The 21040-nt window shown below is 43.1% G+C and overlaps 1 protein-coding gene across 2 annotated transcripts in view; it reads right to left on the bottom strand.

Annotated features, from left to right (window-relative positions):
- Nucleotides 1-21040, bottom strand: part of SH3GL1 (SH3 domain containing GRB2 like 1, endophilin A2) — a 305491-nt gene that overhangs the window by 67710 nt on the left and 216741 nt on the right. The window lies entirely within an intron of this gene.

Genomic DNA, 21040 nt, shown 5'->3' on the forward strand with positions numbered 1-21040 from the left:
AGTAAAACAGCAAGAAGACGCACCTTGTCTTATATTGGACTACAATGTCCAACATAAAGAAGCAGCTAAACTGGTACAACGCCACTGGCGTATTTTATTAAATGATAAAGATCTGAAATGCGTACTCCCAGATAGACCAAGAATCATTTACAAAAGAGCACCCACCCTGAGGGATATGTTGGTACAATTGGTCATTGCCCCACCCCCAAAACCTAGTTATTCATTCTTCAATGGAAAAGGTTTCTTTCCCTGTAGAAACTGCTAATTTATTCCAAGGTAAAAGAAAAGAGTTTGTTGGAAGCAGTACAGGACAAACGCATACCATCAGAGATTTCATAGGATGTCACACGGAAGGAGTGGTGTACGTACTCCAGTGTGACTGTAAACTACAGTATGTGGGCAGAACTAAGAGGGCTCTTAAAGTTAGAATAGAGGAACATATACGGAATATTGCAAAGGGTTTTCCCAAACATAGTGTATCGCGACACTTTGCAAAGGTACACAACCAAGACCCCCAGACAATTACAATTCTGGGGTATAGAGAAGTTTAAGGGGTCATGGAGGGGAAGTCATAAAATTAGAGATATAAGTCAGAAAGAATCACGTTGGATACACACTCTTAGGACACTAACTCCAGGTGGAATGAATGTTGATTTTGACCTGAATTGTTTTCTCAGTAATTTTTTATATCATTCTTTTACCTTATTTATAAACAGGTTTACTGTGGATATCACATTTTCATCCACTGTTTTTATGCCTAGTTGTATGGCCTTCATGCTCTGTTCGAAGGTTTATACTATATGTATATTGAGTGTCTGTCATCCTATAACATATTTTGAGCATGTATATTGGGACATTTTATCCGATGGCTTCGGGTTTGCGACATTCTAGGGCAGTGATTCTCAACCTTTTAGTTCCGTGACCCCTTGATAAAAATTTCCCAAGTTGTGGGGACCCCCAACAATAAAAATATTTTCGTAGCCTGGGTTGTCAGCACCCAAGGCAAGACAAGTAATTTGCGCCCCTTACCCACGGAAATTTAGCGGTCCTGAGCCCCTCCACTCGTGCAATATTAAAACTTCATATGGTACATTTTAGGATGTACCAGTCTCTTTGTTCTCCTTTCTTTCCCTTTTATCTCTCGCTATCCAAATTTCTTGTCTTTCCCCATCTCTCTCTAGCCATCTTTTTTTTTTCTCATTCTTTCTCTCCCTTTTTCTTTTTTCCTCTCCCTTCCATGTATTCTCTATTTTTATTCCTTTTTTTACTCCTTGGTGGGGGGGGGGATGGGATGAGTGGCAATGCTTGGGGGTTGTTCTGATCACTCTTAGGTGCTTTCGATCATGGTCATCTGCTGATCCGAGAACTGTAGTGGGGCCTTTTAATGGCAACTAGAATCGCAGGTAGTGTTACTCACTGTGTCCGACCTTGTGGTTTCTCGTAGCAGTGACACCTATGCAGAAATCAGAAGATGGGGTCTCCTCCAGCCCCTCCCACCTCACAATCCTCACCAGTCAGTGGACCTCTAGTCTCTGCCCCCCAGCTATGCCATGAACTGAATGGGCGGCTGCAAAGAGGCTAAGTGGGCTCCAGGAACAGCCCAGCTGGGCAGCCGCAAAAAGGCTGGGAGAGGGGTGCGGGCTTCAGGAACAGCCCAGGATTTGGTGACCCCTGGCAAATCATCATTTGACCCCCGAGGGGGTCCCGACCCCCAGGTTGAGAACCACTGGTCTAGGGTGTTTGAATATTGCATTATCTTTCGGTTTTGGAATGTTTTACTCCATGTTAGTCATTTTCCCACCATCTAGATGGGTTTTCCATAAATATATATTTTTCTATATTAATATTATATATATAAATTTTAAATTTCTACATATTTCTATACAATGTCTATGCTGTAATTTATTTATAGCCTTTGTATTATATACATAGTGTCATTTAATATCTATTTAGGCACAGGATTTGTAAGTCTTACATTTTATCCAGATTTACAGTATGGGGTAATACAGACATTGTGATCTTGCACCCTTATTTTTCGATTTTAATTTCTTATTTTTAATTACTGGTGTATTATAATTATTATTATTTTCGTTAGTTGTCATATCCTGAGTTTAGAGTGTGATTTAGTATGCCGGCATATCTATAGAACATGTTTGTAGAAGGCAGTTTAACAAGACACGTGGCCACTCATTAAAATTAGAAGAAAAGAGGTTTAACCTTAAACTACGTAGAGGGTTCTTTACTGTAAGAGCGGCAAGGATGTGGAATTCCCTTCCACAGGCAGTGGTCTCAGCGGGGGGCATTGATTGTTTCAAGAAACTATTAGATAAGCACCTGAGAGACCACAACATACAGGGATATACAAGGTAATACTGACATATAAACATACACATAGGTGTCTTTTTTTCAACCTCACCTACTATGCAACATGCAGGGGGCGGTTGGTGTGCCCCTCGGCACCTTTCCCTATCTGTATGGTTCCCATATCGCTCCAGCATGTCTACTGGGGACGTAGGTGGAACAGTTTCCATGGACACACCTAGCCGAGCAGGCAACTCCTGCCCAAGCTATACTTGTGTTTACGATAGCACCAGTGTATACCTGAATACAGCAGCGCACAGTCAGTCATGTCTATGGGACAGTGTATACTGCACACTTGCTAAAGACACGATACAGTGCCTTGAAAAAGTATTCATACCCCTTCAAATTTTCCACATTTTGTCATGTTACAAACAAAAAAACTTAAAGCGGAGTTCCACCCTAAAAATTTACTTTCTATTAAGAGCTTGCCTTTAATGTGTAAAAAAAATGTGTATTCACTTCTATCTGGCTGTTACTAAGCAGATTTCATAATCTACCTAGTTCCTGGTCCTAGGTGGTTCAACTTCCTGTCCTAAGACCCCACTGCCTCCTGGGAAATGATGACACTCATTTCCCAGGAGTCTCTGGGCATTACTGTGGCTAAAAATCTCCCAGCATGCACTTCTCCCTGAAAACCAGGAAGAAAAAGGAACTGAGCTTCACATGCCCACACATATGATGTATATGGCCACAACATGAGCTGGAGGACATAAGGCAAGTGTTTGCAATGATTTCTGGAACGATTAGGGAGCTATTAATATGTTTTAGGGACTATTTAATGTGATTAATTTTAGCTTGCAAAGAAAAATAAAAAATAATTATGCCCGGAACCCCGCTTTAAATGTATTTTATTGGGATTTTATGTGATAGACCAACACAAAGTGGTGCATTATTGTGAAATGAAAGGAAAATTAATGTTTTTCAAAACTTTTTACAAATAAATATGTGAAAAGTGTGGCATGCATTTGTATTCAGCCCCCCTGAGTCAATACTTTCTAGAACCACCTTTCACTGCAATTACAGCTGCAAGTCTTTTTAGGGATGTCCCTACCAGCTACCAATTAATGCTCTCCTTGCCAGGCCTGTCAGTTTAGGTGGATGGCCATGTCTTGGTAGGTTTGCAGTTGTGCCATACCCTTTCCATTTTTGGATGATGGATTGAACAGTGCTCTGTGAGACGTTCAAAGCTTGGGATTTTTTTATAACCCAACCCTACTTTAAACTTCTCCATAACTTTATCTCTCACCTGTCTGGTGTGTTCCTTGGCCTTCATTATGCTGTTTGTTCACTACAGTCCTCTAGCAGAGCTCTGGGGGCTTCACAGAACAGCTGTACTTATACTGGGATTAAATTACACACGGGTGGACTCTATTTACTAATTAGGCGACTAGGAGAAGGCAATTGGTTCCACTAGATTTTAGTTAGGGGTATCAGAGTAAAGGGGCTGAATACAAATGCATATTATATCATGTAAATCAGATATTTGTAAAAAAAAAAAAAAAATGAAAAGCAGTAATTTTTCCACAATTACCGTATTTATCTGCCTATAGCGCACATCGGCGTATAGCGCGCACCCCTAATGTAGAAGGGAAATTCCTGGAAAAAAAATTGAATTACTTACAGTTTTGGTGTCTTGTCCGGCGTCCATCGGCGGCCTTCTCCGGTCCGGCGTCTGTCTGCGGCCCTGGTGGTGTCCTCCCCGCTTCTCCCACGCTGTTGAGCCGATCCCCGCTTCCCAGGCTGTGTTTGAACGCCGCCGCCGACATATACTGAGCGCAGTACACTCGGGCCATGCTTGGCTCCTATCGCATAAAGGCTAGGAGGCGGCACAGGGCGTGACCGCGAGCGGAGCCGAGCCTGTCCGAGTGTACTGCGCTCGGTATATGTCGGTGGCCGGTTCAAACACAGCGCGTGTATATCGCGCACCCACGATTTTCCCCTGATTTTAAGAGGAAAAAAGTGCGTGGTATGCCAATAAATACGGTATATGCCACTTTGTGTTGGTCTATCACCTAAACTCCCAATAAAAAAAAAACATTTACATTTTTGTGCACCAGACGAAGTGAAGCATCTACAGAGATTTATAGACACTCTGGGTATAATTTTTAGTTATCTACATATTCATATAGTGTTAACATGCAAACGTGTATATATATATATATATATATATATATATATACATATACACACACACACACACACACACACACATTATATATATATATATATATATATATATATATATATATATATATATATATATATATATATACACATACACACACACACACACACATATACATACACACACTAAATTGCACCAAGTGTAGAATATTTATATTACTCCACCATATTCAAGTGAAGTGATAAAAAAAATTCCAAACATTTATCTCAGGACAGCTGTCAAGCCAAGGTGACAAACGCACGCCGCTGAGGTTAGGAGTGCACCGCTAAGGTTGTGGACCCTACGGCTGATTGCTGTGGCTGGAGCTCTGGGTGGTTCAGGAAAGCAGCTCCACCTGAACACTGACACGGACCAAGCAGGGAGCTAGAGTGCAAGATTCCCCAGAGTACAGAGTCTAAGAGCCAGCAAGTATTCACCAGAGCCTCTTGTGGTGAGGATGGATTTGGCTGCAGCTGACTCCAGGCTCTGCTGAACAGAGTAGAAGCAGCAGTTCAGGGTTAAACACAGGATAGTCAGGAGAACCAGCTAAGATCAGGGCAACTAGCAGGCAGGGATAGTCAGGAAGGCACATCAAGGTCAGGTTTACTAGCAGACAGGAATGGTCAGAGGGACACGCCAAGGTCGGGGTTACTAGCAGATAAGGATGAGCCGAAAAAAAAACCCTGGTTCGGTTCGCACCAGAACTTGCGAACAGGCAAACAATTTGTTTGAACATGCGAGCACCGTTAAAGTCTATGGGACACAAACATGAAAAATCAAAAGTGCTCCTTTTAAAGGCTTATATATGCATGGTATTGTCATAAAAAGTGTTTGGGGACCCGGTTCCTGCCCTAGGGGACATGTATCAATGCAACAAAAAGTTTTAAAAACGGCAGTTTTTTCGGGAGCAGTAATTTTAATAATGCTTAAAGTGAAACAATAAAAGTGAAATATTCTTTTAACCACTTGCTTACTGGGCACTTAAACCCCCCTCCTGCCCAGACCAATTTTCAGCACTCTCACACTTTGAATGACAATTACTCAGTCATGCAACACTGTACCCAAATAATGTTTTTGTCCTTTTTTTTCATACAAATAGAGCTTTCTTTTGGTGGTATTTGATCACCTCTGGGTTTTTAATTTTTTGTGCTATATAAATTCAAAATTTTTGTCCGTTTTTCAAAAACACATTTTCTTAATTTCTGTGATAAAATTTTGCAAATTAGTATTTTTTTTTTCATAAATTTTGGCCACGATTTATACTGCTACATATCTTTGGTAAAAATAACCCCAAATTTGTGGAAATTATTTGGTCTGTGTGAAAGTTTTACAGAGTCTACAACCTATTGTGCAAATCATAAAAAATGTATCACATCTGAGGTCTCATTTCTTGAGATCCTAACAAGCCAGGAAAGTACAAATGCCCCCCAAATAACAATTTTTTTTAAAGTAGACATTCAAAAGGTATTTAGTAAGAGGTATGAGTTATTTTAAGTTGTAATTTTTTTCCCACAATTCTTTGCAAAATTAAGATTTTTATTTATTATTTTTTTTTTCTCAAAATTGTCAATGTAATAGCTTATTTCTCTCATATGGCATGTGCATACCACAAATCACACCCCAAAATACATTCTGCTACTCCTGAGTATTACGATACCACGTGTGGGGCTTTTATATTGCCTGGCAACATACAGAGGCCCAACATACAGGGAGCACCATCAGGTGTTCTAGGAGCATAAATTAAATTACACATCTAACTTTTTGACTACCTATTACACTTTTGAAGGCCCTGGACCCCCAGGACAATAGAAACACCCACAAAATGACCCAATTTTGGAAAGCTAACACCCCAACGTATAATCTATGAGGCAAAATGAGTCTTAAGAACGGTTCATTTTTTTCCAGAAGTTTTTGGAAAATGTGGAAAAAAATAAACTAATTTTTTTTACACAAAGTTGTCAGTTTTTAAGATATTTCCAACACATGGCATTTAGATAGCAAAAATGACACCCCAAAATACATTCTGCTACTCCTCCTGAGTATAATTATACCACATGTGTGAGACTTTTACACAGCCTAGCCACATACAGAGGCCCAACATTGAAGTAGCACCTTAAGGCATTCTAGGAGCATAAAATTACACATCTCATTTCTCAACCACCTATTAAACTTTTGAAAACCCTGGAGCACCAGTACAATGAAGACACCCACAAAATGACCCCATTTTGGAAAGCTAACACTCCAACGTATAATCTTTGAGGCATAATGAGTCTCTGGAACAGTTCATTTTTTCCAGAAGTTTTTGGAAAATGTGGAAAAAATAAAAATGCATTTTATAAGATATTTCCAACACATAGCATTTAGATATAAAAAATGACACCCCAAAATACATTCTGCCACTCCTTCGGAGTATGACGATACCACATGTGTGAGACTTCTACACAGCCTGGCCACATACAGAGATTCAACATGCAAGGAACACCGTCAGGTGTTCCAGGGACACATAGCATGCACATACCCCAAAATACATTATGCTGAGCAAAGTGAAAACAAAAGATTACCTGTGTTTTTTTGTGTAGGGGTTGGGGTGAACATGGAGTCACATAAACTCCTAAAGGCACTATCCCTTGAGAATATGCAAATATGTTTAAGAAAAAGGGGGGGTAGGAACAGGGTGGGACTTTAATTGTGCCTCTGAGGAGTGTAGAAAAGAGTACAGATACATTAATTTATAGAAAAATAGAAAAACTTTATTTTTCTGCCACAGGGCAGAACATTCTATAAATAAAAATCAAGTAAAAGTAATTTACAGTCTTGAAGTTTGAAAATCGGGGTGTGCAGGTCCCAAACAACAAAAGCAGTACGGCCCACGCATTTCGTGGACAATTCCGCTTCGTCGGGGCCTTGAGAGTTGCAGAGTAGAATGTCAAATAAATTCTATGGATAGAATATTAATAAACAAAGCATAAATTACATGATTTACTTGGACACAGGTACAGATACATGAAAAATATGTAGATTAATACATTTGTTTAGTATACATTTAAATACATCTCATATAATATTATACAAAGGTTATTACAGACTGTATGTTATATTCTAAAACGTCTGGAGCTAGAAACACAGTTACACGGATATGCTTAATGATGTGCAGCGATATCTTGCATATAGAGAGGGTTCAGGTGAGAATACTTAGATGTTCGCAATCATTTACACAATGAAATCAACAGGGAAAGAATGGGGGGGAAGTTGGGGAGTGAATGGATAGGAAGTCTTGTGGCAAATGATAAGGGATGTTAAAGATGTGTTTGCTTACTTAGTGAATATACTGAAAGCTTGTGATTGATTTTATTCAAAATATGCAAAAGTGCACATTGGTGCCGATAGTTATATAAAGTGAGATTGGTAGTCTCACTTATATAGAGTATTAGAGGGTGTGTATGACACTTGTGGAGAAATATCCAGAGGGAAGCCCCTTCAGCTGAAGCAGGAACAAGGTCCACAGCTAGTGACAATTTGGTCAGAAAGACAGTTAGCGTCCCTCACGTGTAAAGAGGTGAGCCGCTGGGGGAAGATTGAAAAAGACATACCTTGTATAGGTAGGAGGGGGCCGCCATTAATCATCCATGAAGGTGCGTGCAGGAGGAGGATCCTTGGGGTTGCTCACCCACCCCATCTGATCAATTATATCCCCAAGTGCCAATATCTACGGGCCAAGCGCAATTGCACCAACGAGGAGGACTTTAAAATCCTTTAAAAGCGTTTTTTTTGACTGTGGATATAGTAGGAGATCTCTTAAAGCGTACAAAAATGCAAGCGACAGTCCTCAAGATCTTTTATTGTTTCAAAGTGAACAAATAATTCCCTCCCAACCCCAGGGTATCTGTCCCATTACTAAATTCAATAACCAATCTCAAATCATAAAAAAAATCTTGAATACCCATTGGCACTTTTTAAGTGACGACCCTACCCTTAAACTTTTTGTAGAACCTGAACCGCATGTGATCTATAAATGCAAAAAGTCATTTAGGGATGTTCTGGTTTCTAGTCACTTTATGCCTCAGGAATTCAGGGACCCCTGCGGTACATTACCACGGGGTACCTTTCAATGTGGCAATTGCAACTTTTGCAAATACACCAAAACTGGTAAAAAGGTTGTTTTACCCACAGGAGAGAATTTGATCACGCAACATTTTGTAAACTGTGACACCATAGGCATTGTATACCTGCTCACATGTGGATGCGGTAAATACTATTAGTTAGATTCAGTAAGAGTTAGGCCGTAGATTATGTAAATGAGTTTGTACGCCGATTCACGAACGTACGCCCGGCTGCCGCAGTCGATTTACGTTGTTTCCGTAAGGCCTTAAGAGGCCTAAAGTTATTCCACCTATTAGGTGGAATAACAATGTTAAAGTATGGCCGCCGTTCCCGCCGCGAGGTTCGAATTTTTAACGTCGTTTGCGTAAGTCGTCCGCGAATCGGGATTTACGTGGTTTACGTACACGTCGAAATCAATAGGCCCGTGCGGCGTACGTAACCACAATGCACACTGGGAAATGTAGTCGCCCGGCGCATGCGCAGTGTTTAAAAAACGTCAAAAACGTGAGGTAAAGCCTCATTACCATTAAACACGCCCCCCCCAACCCATTTGAATTAGGCGCCCTTACGCCCGCCGCATTAAGACTACGCCGCCCTAAGTAAGAAGGCAAGTACTTTGAGAATACAGTACTTGCCTCTCTTACTTAAGGCGGCGTAGCGTAAACACGCTAGGCTACGCCGTCTTAAAATTGCGCGCCCGTACCTGAATCTACCTATATGTGGGTAAAACCAAGAGGAACTTCTGGAAGCAAATCAAAGAACATGTTAAAGATATAAAAATAGGTATTACTGAGAAACTCATACCCAGACACTTTGCAGATTCCCACGACTATAGCACAAATTCCCTAAAATCCCAGGAATTGGCTCGGATACACCCTCAAACCCGGGGGGGGGGGGGTCATTTTGATCAGAAAATCCTCCAGGTAGAGGCTAGATGGATCTTCAAGTTAAGAGCTACCCAATTCCCAGGTCTCAACGAGGCCATTAGCTATGCCCCTTTTCTGTAAAGGAAAAAAGGTTTTCATTACTTGATCTGATGGCCTTTTTTTATTTATTTTTATTCCCATGTCTACTGTTGCATTTAATAATTTTGCTCTCCCCTTTTAGCTGGTACGACTAGTTCCCACCCATGAAAGCAAACGCACTATTACACCATGACATCTTTATGGAACCTGTAAAGTTCTGAATACAAGCTAACTCTCTTGCCGTAATATGCAAATTTATATATGTACTGTGTAAAAGTGCAGCAAAGTGCGATAGATGCGACCGTCGGAAGCCTGTCAATCAAGAAGGAACGCCCAGACCCGAAGACCATACCCGGAAGTGGCGGAGAAGATCGCTCTCTACAACGGTAAGTACAGCTTCGATTTTAAAACAACTAGCCGATTCCCCTAGACACAACGAGCATCAATCTAAGGGTAACAATTTTTTGGAGGGGGAACTACCGCTTTAAGACTACTTTTTCAACATCCTCGAGTTGACCCGTTCGGGGTCCCACTGTGGCTGTTGGACTGTTTCCTAGGGGAAGTATTGTCATGGACCTTGGAATGGGGAAGTGTTCCTCCTTGAAATCTGTTACACAGTGGGGGGTCATCTGCTCTGTCTTAAGGCTCCAGACGGCTCCATTGGTCTGTGTCTGGCTATTGTGTACATTGATTGCCCCCTGGGGCTTCTGTTTCATTACACAGAGCAGTCCTTCTATTCAAGCTATTGGACCAATCCCTGCTGACTAATTTTCAAGTCCTCATTTGCATGGCTAAGAGGACCTGAAGGAGAACTACATATAATTTACAATTGACCAATAGGAAAGCGGTTGTTGGGGGCGGGATGTTCCAAATTCTGTACAAAAGTGTGTTGTGTGCTTCCAATAAAGGTCTTCCTGTTTGAACTTACATACAGCCTGCCTGGTGTTTGTTCTAATGGATTCCGAACGGCACATAGCTGTAGTTCGGATCCCGGAGCCTTGGATGACCGAACCATCAGACGTTGCGATCTGCAAGCTGACTCAATAGTAGCAGACGAGTGTTGGGAGAGCAGAAGCGAGCGAGCAAGGGTCTTGTTACATTGGTTGGCAGTGGTGGGATTTGCTCTCCAGTTACTGGGGCACTCTAAACCACCACAATGAATGACCAGCTAAGCAGCATGAGAGCGGAGTTCGGGAGGAGGCTGCAAGGCATGCGGAAACAACATCGGGGACCAGCGACGGAGCGCACCATGCTCGGCTGGGAGGATGTGATCCGCCGGCAACTCTGGCATGAGGCGCTAAGCCATGAGCGGCACCATCAGGGGAAGATCCTTCCCTCCTCCTCAGATGTACTGGACGCAGTACTGTGCGCGAGAGGTGTTCCTGAGGGAACGACCGCAAGATGAATGGAAGACGGGGCTTGGAAGATTGGTCCAGGAGGAGATGAAGCTGGACGCCAGCTACAGAGCCCTCCGGTGATTTGCCGCTCAACTTTGGCCAGGTACAGCAGATGGCAGCCCGACAGAAGGCGTTGGCTACGGCGGTGTGGGGCTGCTCCATCAAAAATGTACGGAGACCCAGACTTTGGGAGCAATGCGGAGTGGTGGCTGAAAAACATTCTGGACTTCCGAGATGAGGTGCTGGACCTCCCCGAAGAAGCATGTGACCTGGAGGAATTGGAGTTCCTGGTTGAGCAGGAATGGGAGCTTGAGATTGCCTACAAGCGGCTGTTTGACGGTGATCAGCAGCCTGGCATGGCTCCGGTTGCCTGGGACTGTCCGGGAGAAATAGCAGACAGTCAAAAAGATGAGGAGCAAATGGGGACAGGGGTGACCCTACATTTTCCCGTCCTAACCGCAATGGAAGAAGCGGTGATGATACAGAGGGCACTGCGAGCGCTAGAATGCCAGAACGCACCAGAGGTCCCCCAGGCAGTGAGACAAGCCAATAGCATGAAGGTCTCAGAAAGGGGAGTTGAGACAGGCGCTGGAAGGCTGGAAAATGGTGATCAGCAGCAAGTCCAGAGTATCTCATCTGGTGCCCTAGCAGAAGCGCTGGCTACAGGGCAGAGTGCCCCTGGCATCTGCCCAGCATCAGAAAAAGAGTTGGCTCCTGAGAGTCCGAGAGGTGATCTGCGTGAGCTGTTTCCCCAAAAGCAGATATCCCCACCGGGAGTAGAGGAAGCAATTCTCCCTCCCAGCAATTGGACACTACCCCAATGTTCATCCCCCCAGCAGAAGCGCTGGCTACAAGGCAGAGTATCACTGTAATCTGCCCGCATCAGAAAAAGAGTTGGATCCGGAGAGTCTGAGAGATGACCTGCGTGAGCTGTTTCTCCAACCGCAGATATCCCCAACCGGGAGTAGAGGAAGCAATTCTCCCTCCCAGCACTTGGACACTACCCCAGTGTTTATCCCCCCGGCAGAAGCGCTGGCTACAGGACAGAGCGCTGATGGTCTCTGCCCAGCATCAGAACAAGAGATGAAGAATCCGGAAGATAGTCCCTGCAAGATAACTTCTCAGCGGCTGGTAACTACACCAGGAGAAAAGCAAGTACCTTTTCCTCTCCAAATGCATAGCCCTACCAGCCTATGTTCCCTACCAGCTGAAGCGCTGGCATCAGGGCAGAGGATTATTCAGCTCCCCCAATATCTGTAACCCAGCCCCGGATTAGAGGAGTGCAGACAGCTGTTCCCACTCTGCAGCGGCTGTTTTTATTCCCGGGAGACCGTATGTGCGGTTTTGTTCCCCAGTGCCAGAGTCGTACTTTTACTTTTCCTGTTTGCCTGGGGTGGAAGTTTGTGACCAACACAGGTCCAGACCAGTTGAGGGTCAGGAACCTGGTTAGTCTGTTTTTAAAAGGGGAGAAATGTGACAGAACCCACTGTCACTGTGGGTTTTGGAAGGGACTGGGGGCGGGCCTCCTACCGACAGACTATGGGCCAGAAAAGATACTGGGACCCAGGACATGCTGGCACCGAGACGGGAGGGGTTACCCCGGCAGACAGACCTGGAACCTTAAGACTACTTTTCCAACATCCTCGAGTTGACCCGTTCCGGGTCCCACTGTGGCTGTTGGACTGTTTCCCAGGGGAAGTATTGTCATGGACCTTGGAATGCGGAAGTGTTCCTCCTTGAAATCTGTTACACAGTGGGGGGTCTTCTGCTCTGTCTTAAGGCTCCAGACGGCTCCATTGTTCTGTGTCTGGCTATTGTGTACATTGATTGCCCCCTGGGGCTTCTGTCTCATTACACATAGCAGTCCTTCAAGCTATCGGACCAATCCCTGCTGACTCATTTTCAAGTCCTCATTTGCATGGCTAAGAGGACCTGAAGGAAAACTACATGTACTTTACAATTGACCAATAGGAAAGCGGTTGTTGGGGGCGGGATGTTCCAAATTCTGTATAAAAGTGTGTTGTGTGCTTCCAATAAAGGTCTTCCTGTTTGAACTTACATACAGCCTGCCTGGTGTTTGTTCTAATGGATTCCGAACGGCACATAGCTTTAGTTCGGATCCCGGAGCCTTGGATGACCGAACCATCAGACGTTGCGATCTGCAAGCTGACTCAATAGTAGCAGAGGAGTGTCGGGAGAGCGGAAGCAAGCGAGCAAGGGTCTCGTTACAGTGTGCCATTACTTTGTGGAACGTTTCGCGTAATCGTTCAAGAAATATCGTTGTTTTTGTAGCAGAATTTGTCCCATAGGAATGAATGGTGAAACTAGAGTGTGAGATGACAAAAACTGAATAATCAGGACATGATTTCTAAACTGCCACTACTCCCTCATTTTCAAGCCCACCTACACAAATTGTATATCAAAACGTTCAGCTATCCCTGCTGCCACTACACATGTCCAAAGTCCTGATAGTTTTCACAATATGACCATTTGTTTGCAACTCACGCCATCCATTGACATCCATTGAAATTACACTCTAGACACCTAAAATTTGAAGGGCAATATCTAAACTGCGACTGTGCCTTCAATTTTTCAATATTTCAGAGACATACTATACATCAAAATGTAGGACTGGATCTTGTGATTCTCACAATATAAAGCTCTTCGCTGTATGATTTAAAGTTTTTACCATTTGAAGAATGACAAGTATTTAGGAGAGGCAAAAAACTCTGGTCTGTGCTTAGAGCCTGCATAAACATTGGTTTCCTGGCAACGCGGAGGGCCCCCTCCCTGTCTATTCACCTAGAGGGATCTGTTAGCAGTTGGACATGGACCACGGGGTTCTTGCATGCAATTTTTGCGCATGCATCCCATCCCTCCGGATCCATCCCGCTGATTTGACTTGATCCGGGTGACTGGAGCAACCCCAAGGATCCTCCTCCTGCACGCACCTTCATGGGACGATTAATGGCGGCCCCCTCCTACCTATTAAAGGTACGTCTTTTTCAGTCTTTCCCCAGCGGCTCACCTCTTTACACGTGAGGGACGCTGAGGAAAGACACCACTTGAAGCTTTACAGGTATGTTAAATCCAGACTCCTTTTCTTGGCAATCTAAATGCCTCTTCACACTTCCCTCAAACTTGGTCTCCATCTTTCTGACCAGATTGTCACTAGTTGTGGACCTTATTGCTGCTTCAGCTGAAAGGGGCTCCCCTCTGGATATTTCTCCACAAGTGTCATACACACCCTCTAATACTCTATAAGTGAGAATACCAATCTCACTTTATATAACTATCAGCACCAATGTGCACTTTTGCATATTTTGAATAAAATCAATCACAAGCTTTCAGTATATACACTTGGTAAGTAAGCAAACAACTTTAACATCCAGGGGATGGAGGGGTATGGGATTATTGCGGTGCCTGAATAGAGACCAAACAAAGGCCGATATACAAAAATAGAAACGTTTTATTTGGTTACATAAAAATAAGAGAGTTTGGTTAAAACATAGGAGCAGTATACAGATATTGTGGGAGCAGTACAATGAGGTACATGTTGGTCAAATCTTCCCTACTAGTTTCGCCAATTCTTTGGCTTCATCAGGGTTTTTAGGATGTGACCATCACAATGAAATGCTCTATAAAGACAAAAATCATTTATCAGTACATAGTCCACAATTATTCACATTTCTTGGTATACTTATAGGTTGGCTCATTTTTTTGCCCTTCCATTCCCCTTTTTCTATTTCCCAGAGCTGGGCCACTGCCAACTTCAAGCTCAAGTTTCTGGTGCCCTCCAGTTGTTTGGTTTGGCTGAGTGTATGCTGCAAGTTCTATTCAGCTCTCATTCCCCTGCAATAATTTATTTGGTCTCCTTTCTTTTCTTTAAATTTTATCATCCTTATTCGAATTGATTCAGTTTTTATCTGTCTGATCTAATCCTCATAACAGATACCCCAGTACTAGCAGTGTTTTCAGCGTTCCTGCTATTCCTTCCAAAAAATGTCTCTTTTAAATCAACTGCAAGTCCCTTCAGGTACGCCCTCAATAAAACTATCTTATGTTATGGATAATTATATTCGTATATATTCATACAAAATGTTTACTGTTTAGTAAAAAAATAAAAAAATAAAAATAAAAAATTATATTTTCATATTCGTTTCCCTCTTAATTGATTTTTGATCCTTTTCATTACTAGATAGCAACCACTAGAGGGCCTCTGGACTTGTATTTGCCTTCAGGCGACTCTGGGTCTCTGCTTGGTTCCTTTGGGCAGTTGTGGGTAGGTTTACTATATTGATACCCTCCAGGGTTTATGGTGCATTTTTGCACTATGTGGGGCTTCAGGGGGGTTCTGGGATTCTTTGGGGTCTATATTTGGCACCTGGGCTCTAACCCTTTTTCCACCACTTTTTCCAGCCAAACTATAAGTATACCAAGAAATGTGAATAATTGTGGACTATGTACTGATAAATGATTTTTGTCTTTATAGAGCATTTCAGTGTGATGGTCACATCCTAAATCCCCTGATGAAGCCAAAGGATTGGCGAAACTAGTAGGGAAGATTTCACCAACTTGTACCTCATTGTACTGCTCCCACAATATCTGTATACTGCTCCTATGTTTTAACCAAACTCTCTTATTTTAATGTAACCAATAAAACTTTTCTATTTTTGTATATCGGCCTTTGTTTGGTCTCTATTCAGGCACCGCAATAATCCCATACCCCTCATCCCCTTTTTTATTCAATATAAGGGATGAGGTGCCGTATTTGTATAATCGACCACTAATTGCCCACTTTTCCACAACTTTAACATCCCTTATCAATTGCCACAAGACTTCCTATCCATTCACTCCCCAGCTTCCCCCCCAATCTTTCCCATTTCATCCATCCACCCCCTTCCCTTTTCCCATCCCCAACCCCCCCCCCCCCCCATTATGGCCCCCGTTCTCCACTTTTTTCCCCCTCCCCCACCGTCCCCTCCCTTTCCAGCCTATCCCTGTGCTCCCCAGGCAGTTCCTTTTCTTCACTCAGACTCCCCCCCTTTCGTTCCACACTGTCCACATTGTTTACCAGACATCCATATCTGTATGTAGGGGCCTTTTAATTTCTCTCCATTGAGGAGGCAGGAGAAGCGTTTCTCACGGACTCTAGGGCCATACTGTTCCACCGGGCCGGCGTCCTTCAATTACAGTGTCCGGGTGAGTTTGCATATATGTAAATATAAATTAACCCTTCATATCGATAAGGAATTTGATTTCAATGTGTAAATGATTGCGAACATCTAATTAAGTATTCTCACCTGAACCCTCTCTATATGCAAGATATCGCTGCACATCATTAAGCATATCAGTGTAACTGTTTCTAGCTCCAGACGTTTTAGATTATAACATCCAGTCTGTAATAATCTTTGTATAATATTATAGGAGATGTATTAAAATTTTCTACTAAACAAATGTATTAATCTACGTATTTTTCATGTATCTGTACCTTTGTCCAAGTACATCATGTAATTAATGCTTTGTTTATTAATATTGTATCCACAGAATTTGACATTCTACTGTGCAACTCTCAAGGCCCCGACAAAGCGGAATTGTCAGCGAAACACGTAGGCCATACTACTTTTATTGTATGGGACCTGCACACCCCCGAATTCAAACTTCAAGACTGTAAATTACTTTTGCTTGATTTTTATTTATAGAATGTACAGCCCTGTGGCAGAAAAAGAAAGTTTTTCTATAAATTAATGTATCTGTACTCTCTTTTCTACACTCCTCAGAGGCACAATTAAAGTCCCACCCTGTTCCAACCCCCCTTTTTCTGAAACATATTTGCATACCTGTGGTTTTAGGTAGCAGTTGTACACAGGAGGATAGCACTGGTCCAGGCAGCAGGTAGGGACTTGTTCAGCAACGGCATACACAATTGTCCAGGCAGCTGGCAGGAAAACTGTCCATAAACAGTCCAGGGTCAGTGCAGGCAGAGATATTGTCAGCAGTGCCAAAAATATTGATCCTGGTAGTAGGCAGGAACATGTGGTGTGGTCAGAGAGACATAATGGCAGTAAGTCCTACAGGCAGCAGGCAGAAGTAGGGCCTCGTTCAGGAGGGAATGGGGACAGGAGTAGAGGCTTCTCCCACCCAAATCTCTTTAACCACTTGAGATCCCGCCTACTGTATAAAGATGGCCACAAGGTGGCTCTCAATTGCCGGGAGGACGTCTTTAGACGTCCTCGGCTCCTCCGGCCACTGGGGGGCGCGCAAGCTCCGCCGCCGGCGCGCGCAAGCCCAACGCATCACTGAGATGCCGATGGCTGGTGGCCGCGATGTCCGCCAGGTACCTGCGATCGGCGGTTAAACATACAAGGACATGGATCTGTGTGTGTAAACACACAGATTCACGTCCTGTCAGGAAGAGAGGAGACTGATGCTGTGTTCCTTGTACATAGGGACACAGATCGGTCACCTCCCCCCACAGTTAGAAACACCATGCACGGTACACATTTAACCCCTTCCTCACCCCCCTAGTGTTAACCCCTTCCCTGCCAGTCACATTTATACAGTAATTAGTGCATATTTATAACAATGGTGAATGGTCCCAAAAATGTGTCAAAAGTGTCCGATGTGTCCGCCATAAGGTCACAGTCCCAATAAAAATCGCAGATCGCCGCCATTACTAGTAAAAAAATAATAATAATTCTGTCCCCTATTTTGTAGGCGCTATAACTTTTGCGCAAACCAGTCGCTTACATAGCTACATAGTTAGTTACATAGTTAGTCAGGTTGAAAAAAGACACAAGTCCATCCAGTTCAACCACAAAAAATAAAAAAACAAAATAAAAAACACAGTAAAATCCTATACACCCAACTCCATACCCACAGTTGATCCAGAGGAAGGCAAAAAACCCCAGCAGAGCATGATCCAATTTGCTACAGCAGGGGAAAAAATTCCTTCCTGATCCCCCGAGAGGCAATCGGATTTACCCTGGATCAACTTTACCTACAAATCTTAGTACTCAGTTATATTCTGTACATTTAGGAAAGAATCCAGGCCCTTCTTAAAGCAATCTACTGAGCTGGCCAGAACCACCTCTGGAGGGAGTCTGTTCCACATTTTCACAGCTCTTACTGTGAAAAAATCTTTCCGTATTTGGAGGTGAAATCTCTTTTCCTCTAGACGTAAAGAGTGCCCCCTTGTCCTCAGTGTTGACCGTAAAGTGAATAACTCAACACCAAGTTCACTGTATGGACCTCTTATATATTTGTACATGTTGATCATATCCCCCCTTATTCTCCTCTTCTCAAGAGTGAATAAATTTAGTTCTTCTAATCTTATTTCGACTTTTTTTACCAAAAATATGTAGAAGAATACATATCGGCCTAAACTGAGGATTTTTTATATATACATACAATATTTTTTACTTTTTGCTATAATAAATACCCCCCCCCCAAAAAAAAAAAAATTATATATTATATATATAGTATATATATATATATATATATATATATATATATATATATATATATATAATTTATTTATTTTTTTGGGGGGGGATATTTATTATAGCAAAAAGTAAAAAATATTGTTTTTTTTTCAAAATTATCACTATTTTTGTTTATAGCGCAAAAAATAAAAACCGCAGAGGTGATCAAATACCACCAAAAGAAAGCTCTATTTGTGGGGGGAAAGAAAAAGACGTCAATTTTGTTTGGGAGCCACGTCGCACGACCGCGCAATTGTCAGTTAAAGCGACGCAGTGCCGGAAGCTGAAATTTCTCCTGGTCAGGAGGGGGGATATGTGCCCAGTAAGCAAGTGGTTAAAGCTTCCGAGTATCCAGACCCTAATCTAGGAATGAGAAAACAAAACAAAATTGTTTTATTTATCCAGAAAAACAATTCTGGAGCCCCTCACATATGTGAGACCCCTGTGTTGAATCCCACTAGTCCAGTAGCAGGGTATTAGATCAGTCCATGAGGCAGGCAAAAAACAAGGTCAAAAAGTCCAAGGTCAGTTCCAGATCAGGCAGAGGTATGTACAGAATCGTTAGGCAGAAGCATGGTCGAATAACAGTCCAGGCTCAGTTCAAGTATGTACTGAATCGGCAGACAGAACGTGATCAAATAACAAGCCAGGGTCAGTTACAGAGCAGGCAGTGGCATAAGGGGTGTGAAGGCAGGAACTGAGGATTACCATACTTCACTAATAGTTTACTGAACTTTTGATTTTTCATGTTAATCTTCCATAGACTTTTAATTGGTGTTCCATGAACACTGCAAATTGTTCGCTATTCTGCGAACACCTGATGTTCGAGTCGAATTTACGTTAGACTCAAACATCGAGTTCATCCCTACTACCAGACAGAAATGGTCAGAGGGACATGCCAAGGTCAGTACACAGAAGTCAGAGATAACATACAGCCAGTTGCCACATCAGAAGCCTAAACGCAACTGTTTCTCGGACAAAGCTGGCTTGCAGTGCACAGAGTTAAATAGTGATTCCTAGCTTCCTTCCAAGCTGCGCAGTCTGGGATGCTCTTACAAAGTGAGCCTTGCATATTTTACCTATTAGGACCTCCTTAGGGTTCAAAAGGAGCTCCGGTCTCTTATTTTTCATAAAACAAAGCAGAAACTGGCATGAGCTTGTCGCACTATGTATGAACATTAAAAAAAAAAAAGGCACATTACTGGCCTGGGCTCTACGTGGACCCCAAACTAGAACTTTTATTCCTTCAATTACGGCCTCTACAGGGCAGAATTTTTTATATATTTTTTCAGGGACTTTACAATCTCAGCCACTCTTCCGTGGCAGATCCCCCCATGACTGCATTATCGACAATTCATTCTTACTCCTCGGGTATGCCATCTATTCCTTCTGAGATGAGGGAGGAGTTGGAGGAACCTTTTACAGTGGAGGAACTGGGGGTTGGCCTTGGCTAATTCTAAACCGAAGAAAGCTCCCAGTCCTGAGGGGCTCACTCCTACTTATTATACGGCTCTTTATGAGGTTCTGTCTCCACACTTGGTGTATGTGCTCAATTCTCTCACGGATGGACAATCCATGCCTATAGATACTTTACGAGCCTAACTCTGTTTGATCGCCAGGGAGAAGGACCTCTCAGTGTGGAAGCCATCATCCCATAGCCCTCTTAAATACAGACCTTAAACTATTTGCAAAAAACTTGGCAAACGGGCTGCTTCTCCACATCCCTCGCTAAATTCACAGAGATCAGGTGGGATTTTTACCCCTACAAAGCCCCAAAATAACACCATCAGGGTTGTAAAGCTGATTAATCCTGCCAGAACTGCCCATTACCCCCTTCATCTGCTGTCTACGGATGCGGAGAAGGCCTTTGATTGGGTGAGCTGGGCAGTTCATGCATGCCACATTGGAACATATTGGGCTGGGGTCTTCATGAGAGCTGGATTTCTCTCTCTATTCACGCCCTCAGCTGCTGTCAAGGTCAATAAAACCCATTCACATTTATTCACGATTAAGAATGGGATGCGACAGGGCTGCCCCCTATAGCCTTTAATCTTTATCCTCTTTGGAAGCCTTTTTGTGTACTGTCCAAACAGACCCTGGAATTATGGGCTACCCGAAGACTTCTGGGGTTCACATGGTGGCCCTGCAGTCTTATTTGCAGCAAATTTTGATCCACTGCTTCTTAGAGTGAGGGCTGATTAACTACACTGGCACATGCTTACCTTGACCTGGTTCGGTCGCTGTAGTGCCCTTAAGATGACTTTACTACCTAGGATCCTGTATTTGATGCAGGCGCTCCCTATTCATCTGCCTCCCACTTTTTTTCACACGCATAACTGCCCTTTTTCGAGAGTTTGTATGGTTTCACCAGAAACTGCGCATTCAGTTCCAGATTCCTTATCTCTCTAAAAGGCGGGGTGGAATGGGATTACCTGATGTTCGGGCCTATTATAGGACGACTCATCTCACAAGGCTAGTAGACTGGTATTGTCATGCTGAGGCTAAGAACTGGGTGGCCATGGAGTTGGAGGATTCAGGCGATACGACAAAAAGCTGACCCTGGATTAC

The sequence above is a fragment of the Rana temporaria genome, chromosome 1, assembly GCF_905171775.1.
Source record: "Rana temporaria chromosome 1, aRanTem1.1, whole genome shotgun sequence".
NCBI lineage: Eukaryota > Metazoa > Chordata > Amphibia > Anura > Ranidae > Rana > Rana temporaria.